Below are 8,291 nucleotides of genomic sequence, written 5' to 3'. Positions count from 1 at the left end.
ATTACAACTTGAATATCTCCCTGTACAGGGCTTTAATACTGGTGCCGTTTGTTTCTAATGAAACTAGACTCAAAATGGAATCTCTACATATAAGGCATGACTCCTAATTCTTTCTGGATAATTTATGGTAAATTTTCAAAGTCGCGACAGGGGACCCAGAAACCGTTCTGGCCCTGTCTCACGAGAACCTTAATATTTCTCAGTATACCGCTCATATGGTCGTTTCGTTTCGTCCATATAAAATAGATTCATCAAGGTTCAGTTCCATAATTTACTCACTATTTAATTCTACTTCTACTATTTTAGTGATTTTTCAATCTCATCTCACTGCTGCTGTCCGCAACAGTTACTGCAGTAGACTATGCCAATTTCATGAATTTTCCTTGGCCTTAATCATCCATCATACATGACACAAATTATGGCCACCTTATCAAGATTTGAGTTTCTAAGACTCGTGGCTATAGGTTCTAGCATCCCACTCGACGACCACATAGGCCATTTTCACATGGCTTAAAGTTTACAACCCACAATTCGACAAAATATAATAGCCTATACATGCCAAATGTTCTTCAACAACAAAAACAATACCACAAGATTTCAGCGGTGTGATGACTTCAACGACGGTCCCGATCACGCAAACAATACGAGTCCGAGAGACCTAAAATGGGTGACAAGAAAAACACCGAGTGAGTTTACAACTCAGTAAGTCATAAGCATTCATCAATCCATCGATAAAGTTACTACAACATGAAACAATAAACGAGGCTAGGTACTCATCCATATCGAATCTATACCATAATTCCTCGGACCTTTCGGTCCAATCTCATACCAAGTCATACATCCACATTTCATATTCTACACAACAAGATATTTGAGGCATTTTCACACACTAACTCATTTCCACCACAATCATACAATTTCAATCATCACATAGATTTAAGGCTTACCAAATTCAACCCCGAGCATGAACATATTTTCTATTCAGTCAAGAGCTTGAGGTACTTACCCGATCCGCTGTCCGGGATTAGCTCGATAATGTCGCACACTCAGTGCCAATTGTAATGCAAGAACATATAGTGAATCCGCACACTTAGTGCTATATGTATTCAACTCGCACACTTAGTGCTATATAATCAAACTCGCACACTTAGTGCTGTACAATTTTAAACCCGCACACTTAGTGCCAATCTTGTCACCGTGTCCATTTATACCCGCACACTTAGTGCCGAGACCAATACCTTATGTATTTTGCTGCCTTTATACATTCAACAATGGCATCATTCCATACACATACATTTCCATTTACACACCAACTCATTTAAACACATTTGCATATATATATTGATCATTTAAATCAACACCAAATATACGCTTAATGACTTACCTTGTGTTGGGTAAAACAGTCCAAGTCGGCTACTCGATGACCTTCGTCTTTCCCTTGCTTGATTCTCCTTCTTTAACTCCTTGAGCTTAATCAATAAATCAACTAGTTTAACCCTCTTGCTAAACATTCATAATTCAATTACACATGCATATGTATGTTTGTATATTCGCAACCATCCTCACTTATTACCCATTTGGTCAACAATCTAAGCCAAGATAATGCTTCAATATGGTTGCCTCTAACCGAATACATGCACACCAATCTACTTCCTTTGGCGAATATGCATGTCTATGTGGAGGCTAATTTTACATAATACTACACAAAAAAAAAACAGCATACATTTTCCTAATTAACGCATTACATATTGTAGTTCTATACACATCTCTCATTTATTTCATAACCAAACAACATCACAAGCAAATAGACACCTTAAAATAGTATACATGTCATACCAATTCATCATGTGCAAACATATATTCATGTAGGTGCAATGGCGAATTCTCAAGTGGCTTATATCCAAATATACACACATATCCAAAGCTTAAATCTTACTTACCATGCAACATGCATGAATCATACTTATGGATACCACATGGCCGAATACCACAACACCATACCGTTTCAATTTGGTCATGGTTAAACAAAGAACTTAGTATCTCATTCAAAAATGCTAAAAGAAAATCTAAGAATCCTCAATCCACCATCACATGAATCATTATCAAGCTTGATATTTAGCATGCAATGGCATTAACACCATATTCACTTTGGCGAATTTCATTCCCATGACATAACAAAGATTTGAACCATGGGCTAACAAGAACATCAAGCTAGCAACTAAAATATACATGAATCTCATGGCAAAACATCAAACTTACCTTAATCTAGGTACAAGTATGGCCAAACCTCCTCCTAAACCTCTTCCAAACCAACATGAAACAAGAATTCCTTCCTTCTTCCTTAGAATTTTCAGCCCAAAGGAAATGAAAATGATGAACAAAAATTCTTCTTTCTTTCTCCACACTCACGGCAACAAGGGCATCCAAGCTCATCTTTCTCTTTTTTTTTTTCATTTTTTTATGCTTATTTTTATTATAATACTTCCTACATAACTCACTAGCCAAACATGTTGGAAACATGTTTTCCCTTGCCCATCATGCCTACCTTGGCGGCCACTATAGTCAAATTTGGGGAATTTGACATGCAAGGACAACATTTCCTAGTGTGCATCAATAGACCACTTCCACATTTGCCTATCTCAATTCTCAATTTTCTCACACAAGTCCTTTCTAGTGAAATTCACCTTTATAACACTAAATCAATCATCATAAAATGTCATACATGAGCACACACATATTATAGGCATCAAAATAAATTTTTAATTATTTTTATGCCTCGGTTTTGTGGTCCCGAAACCACATTCCGACTAGGGTCAATTTTGGGTGTTACAACTCTCCCCACTTAAGAAATTTTCGTCCCAAAAATCTTACCGTAAATAGGTTTGGATATCGTTCTTTCATAGAGTTCTCGGTCTCCCAAGTAGCTTCTTCTATCCGTGCTTGAGCCATAACACTTTCACTAGCGGAACCCGCTTGTTTCGCAACTCTTTCACTTCTCGTGATAGGATACGAATCGGTTCTTCCTCATAACTCATATTAGCTTGAATTTCAATTTCGATGGACTAATCACGTGCGATGGATCGGATCTATAGCGTCGAAGCATCGAAGCGTGAAAGACATCGTGAACCTTTTGAGTTCGGGGCAAAAACAAGCGATATGCCACCGGACCGACTCGCTCGATATCTCATATGGTCCAATGAACCTCGGGCTCAACTTGCCCTTACGGTAGAATCGAGTATCTTTTTCCAAGGCGATACCTTGAGAAACACTTTATCACCCACGATACTCGACATCCTTATGCTTCAGATCCGCGTCGACTTACGACGATCGGAGGCTATCTTCGACTTTCACGGATTACTTTCACTTTCATTCAAAGATCCCTAATCAAATCCACCGAAAATCTTGCTTTCACCGAGCTCGGTCCAAAACAATGGCGTCGGCATTTACGACCGTACAAGGCCTCGTAGGGTGCCATCTTAATACTTGTTTGAAAGTTTGTTGTTGTAAGCGAATTCAATCAACGGCAAATACCGTTCCCATGAACCACTAAACTCGAGGACGCAACATCTTAACATATCCTCAAGTATCTCGAATTATCCGCCGGATTGACCATCGGTTTGGGGGTGAAAGGCGGTCTGAAATGCAACTTGGTACCCAAAGCTTCTTGCAACTTTTTCCAAAATCGCGAGGTAAATCTCGGATCTCTATCCGACACGATAGAAATAGGCACCCGTGTAATCTCACAATCGAGAAACGTACAATTCCGCTAATTTGTCCATTGAAAAATCCGTGCGTCGGGGACAAAGTGGGCCGACTTAGTCAATCGATCTACCACGACCCAAACCGCATCCTTCTTACTTGCGACAATGGCGGTCCGGATACAAAGTCCATTGTGACTCGATCCCATTTCCACTCGGGTATCGTGATTGGTGAAGTAATCTGAAGGCACTGATGTTCCGCTTTCACTTGTTGACATATTAGACATATCGAAACAAAGTCGGAGATGTCTCGCTTCATACCATGCCACCAAAACCGACGTTTCAATTCATTGTACATCTTCGTACTCCCGGGTGGATTGCCATTCGTTGCAATGGGCTTCATTCGAATTATCGAAATGAGTTCAATTCTTTGGGACACACAGACGACTTTTGAACCTCAAACAATCGTCATCGTCGATTTGAAACTCCGAGTCCTTGTTCGAACACATGCAGCCCGTTTTGCAACCAACTCGTCGTCGACTTTACGAGCTTCTCGAATTTGGTGTGTCAATAATGGTTTGGCTTTCAATTCACCACTAACACACCGTCGGATCGGACGGACAAGTGCACATTCATCGCTCGTAAAGTGAATAACGATTTACGACTCAAGGCATCCGCAACCACATTCGCCTTTCCGGGTGATAGTCAATGATCACTCATAATCCTTTAACAACTCGAGCCAACGTCTTTGTCGCAGATTTAAGTCTCTTTGGGTCATCAAATATTTGAGACTTTTGTGATCCGAGTATACATGGCACCTTTCACCAAATAAGTAATGTCGCCAAATCTTTAAGCGAATCGATGGCGACCAATTCGAGATCATGAGTCGGATAATTTTTCTCATGTGGCTTTAATTGCTTGACGCATAGGCCACAACTCGACCTTCTTGCATTAATCGCAACCTAACCCAAGTAGAGATGCGTCACTATAAATGACAAACTCTTTGCCCGATTCGGGTGCACTAGAATTGGGGCTTCATCAAATAAGCTTTCAGTTGATCGAAACTTTTGTGACATTTTTCCGTCCATTCGAACTTAACATCCTTTTGGAGTAAGCGTCATTGGCGTGGCTATCGTCGAGAAACCTTTTACAAATCGTCGGTAATAACCGCAAGCCCCAAAAGCTCCTAACTTCGGTAACATTCCTTGGTGGTTTCCAATCGACTATGGCTGAATTTTGTTCGGGTCCACCTCGACACCGTCGGACACCACGTGCCCCAAAAGCTAACCTCTTTCAACCAAAATTCACATTTATGAACTTTGCGTAATAAGCTTATCTCGTAAGATTTGCAACACTAGCCTCGGTGTTCAAGCATGCTCGATTTCATCTCTCGAATAGACCAAAATGTCATCGATAAATACAACTACGAACCGATTCAAGTATGGCTGAAAATTCTATTCATTAAATCCATAAACACCGCGAGGGCATTAGTGAGCCCAAACGGCATCACCAAGAATTCGTAGTGACCGTACCTCGTTCTAAAAGCGGTTTTGGGTATGTCCGATTCTCGGACCCTCAACCGATAGTACCCGACCTCAAATCTATCTTTGAAAACACCGAGGCTCCCTTTAATTGATCAAACAAATCGTCAATTCGTGGCAATGGATATTTATTCTTTATCGTCACTTTATTGAGTTGACGATAGTCGATGCACAACCTCATGGTTCCGTCCTTCTTCTTCACAAACAATACAGTCGCCCCATGGAGAAAAACTTCGGTCGAGCGAAACCTCTATCCGTCAATTCTTGCAATTGAACCTTCAATTCCTTTAATTCCGTTAATGCCATACGATCACGGGCTATTGAAATCGGCGTAGTACCGGTACCACTTGATGCGAATTCTACTTCTCGAACCGGTGGCAATCCGGTAACTCCTCGGAAAAACATCTGAATACTCACAAACCACGGTACCGATTCGAGTTTCCTTTCCGTCTCTTTACTTCCAAACACATACGCAAGGTATGTTTCACACCCTTTTCACATACCTCCGAGCGGTCATAGAAGATATTATCATTGGCGCTCCTTTTAAATCGATGAGACTCGACTCGGACTACCTCATTATTTGCACTCCTCAAATCAATGGTTTTCCTTTTGCGATCCACCATTGCATCATGTACGGTCACCAATCCATACCAAGAATAACATCGAATTCATTAAATGGTAGAAGCATCGGATCGGTAGGAAAGCGATTCTCGAATTGTTAGGGGCATCTCTTGCACACTTTATCAACGAGCACGTATTGACCCAAAGGGTTTGACACTCGAATTACGAACTCGGAGACTCAACAGTAGAGTCTTCTTGGATGCTAAGGTTTCACATACATATGAGTGAGTAGAGCCGGGTCAATCAATGCAATCACAATAGTATCAAAGAGAGTAAAAGTACCGTGATAACGTCGGGGAGGATGCCTCCTCTCGTGCGCGGATGACATAAGCTCTAGCAGAGTACGGGTCTCGGATCGGACAGCCGTATTAGAGGCTCCTCTCGATTACCACCCCTACCTCCGAGAGATTCTCGGGGCCTACCTCCAGCCGTCGTTCCACTAGGTCTTGCACCTTGCGTCTTATTCCTCTCATCTAGCTCGTGCAATCTCTAATGAAGTGGTCCTTGAACCGCATCCATAACAGCCCTATTAATGACTTACCCCAACATTCACCTAGGTGTCGTCTTCCACATTGGGGCATTCAGGTCTCTCTTGACGATTATTGCCCACACTAGCTATCAAGTAGCTCGAGTCCGTCAATGGTCGGGCTCTAATGGAAATTTCATGATCGTCCTCGACTTCTTGGTGTCCTCCCGAACCTCTTTACAGCCGAGAACGGAGCTTTACTCGTCGATCTTTTACGGTAATCTCTTACTTCAAATTCAGCCTTCTTCTTCTCCTTCCCAAGTTCTTCCGCCTTGCGAGCTCGTTCGACTAGTGTCACGAACTCCTTTATCTCCAAAATTCCCACTAGTAACTTTAACTCTTCATTCAATCCTTCTTCAAATCTTTTGTACATCGCAACCTCATCAGCCACACACTCCCGAGCATACCGACTAAGTCTTACGAACTCATGTTCGTATTCGAGATCTGATCATCCGGCCTTGCTTGAGTTCCAAGAATTCCTTACGCTTCGATCGATGAACCGTTGACTAATGTATTTCTTTCAAATTGGATTGGAAGAAATCCCAAGTAACTCGTTCATTTGGGACTATGGAAATTAAAGTCCTCCACCAATAGTAAGTGAGTCTCGCAACAAGGATATAGCACACTTAAGACATTCATCGGTGTGCATGACAGTTCATCTAACACTCTAATGGTGTTATCGAGCGAACTTCGGCCTTTTCGGCATCATCAAGAACTATGGCCTTGAACTCCTCGGCCCCACGCTTCCTAATCAAGTCCACGGTGGTTTACTCAGCCTCACAGGATCGATGCTGGAGGCATTGCGGGCTCTTGGGGTGGAGTATTTAAATTCGGAATGGTTGGACACCGGGTTGGTTCGGGCATATTATGCGACCCACTCATTCATCATGGTGAAGAAGGCTTGTTTCGCCTTCATTTTGATTATTCGCGGATGATCGAGGCTCAACAGGCGGTGTCCCTTGCGCGGAGCAGCCGCTACACTTTCAACGTCATCCGCCAAGGGTCTCTCTACCCGGGTTCTATTGCTAATCAAAACAAAAATTCCAACCGTCGGTTATCACATTATTAAGCGCTAACAATTTGGCATGTATAGCTAGACTCACACGCGCTATGGTAGTCCTAGAACCGACTAAACCATAGCTCTGATACCAATAAAATTGTAACACCTAACTCGTGACCGACGCCGATTATCGGACACGAGGGTTAACGCCAAACCCTCTCAAGATACCAACCAATTTGACATTACCAGTCAGGCTGGAAAACTGCATCACCGTCGCCTTAAAAATCATATCTCGAGTTTCAAAACTCAGAAACTGGTTTTGTAAATTTTCCCTGAATTTAGACTCATATACCCATCCATGGATTTATTTTAGAATTTTGGTTGGGCCAATTGGTACATTTTATTAGTTAAAGTCACCCATGTTACAGGGACCGACTGCTCTGACCTTTGCGCTTTACAACTTGAATATCTCCCTGTACAGGGCTTTATTACTGGTGCCGTTTGTTTCTAATGAAACTAGACTCAAAATGGAATCTCTACATATAAGGCATGACTCCTAATTCTTTCTGGATAATTTATGGTAAATTTTCAAAGTCGCGACAGGGGACCCAGAAACCGTTCTGGCCCTGTCTCACGAGAACCTTAATATTTCTCAGTATACCGCTCATATGGTCGTTTCGTTTCATCCATATAAAAATAGATTCATCAAGGTTCAGTTCCATAATTTACTCACTATTTAATTCTACTTCTACTATTTTTAGTGATTTTTCAATCTCATCTCACTGCTGCTGTCCGCAACAGTTACTGCGATGAACTATGCCAATTTCATGAATTTTTCCTTGGCCTTAATCATCCATCATACATGACACAAATTATGGCCACCTTATCAAGATTTGAGTTTCTAA

The sequence above is a fragment of the Gossypium arboreum genome, chromosome 11, assembly GCF_025698485.1.
Source record: "Gossypium arboreum isolate Shixiya-1 chromosome 11, ASM2569848v2, whole genome shotgun sequence".
Lineage (NCBI taxonomy): Eukaryota > Viridiplantae > Streptophyta > Magnoliopsida > Malvales > Malvaceae > Gossypium > Gossypium arboreum.
Note: the sequence above shows the minus strand (reverse complement) of the source record.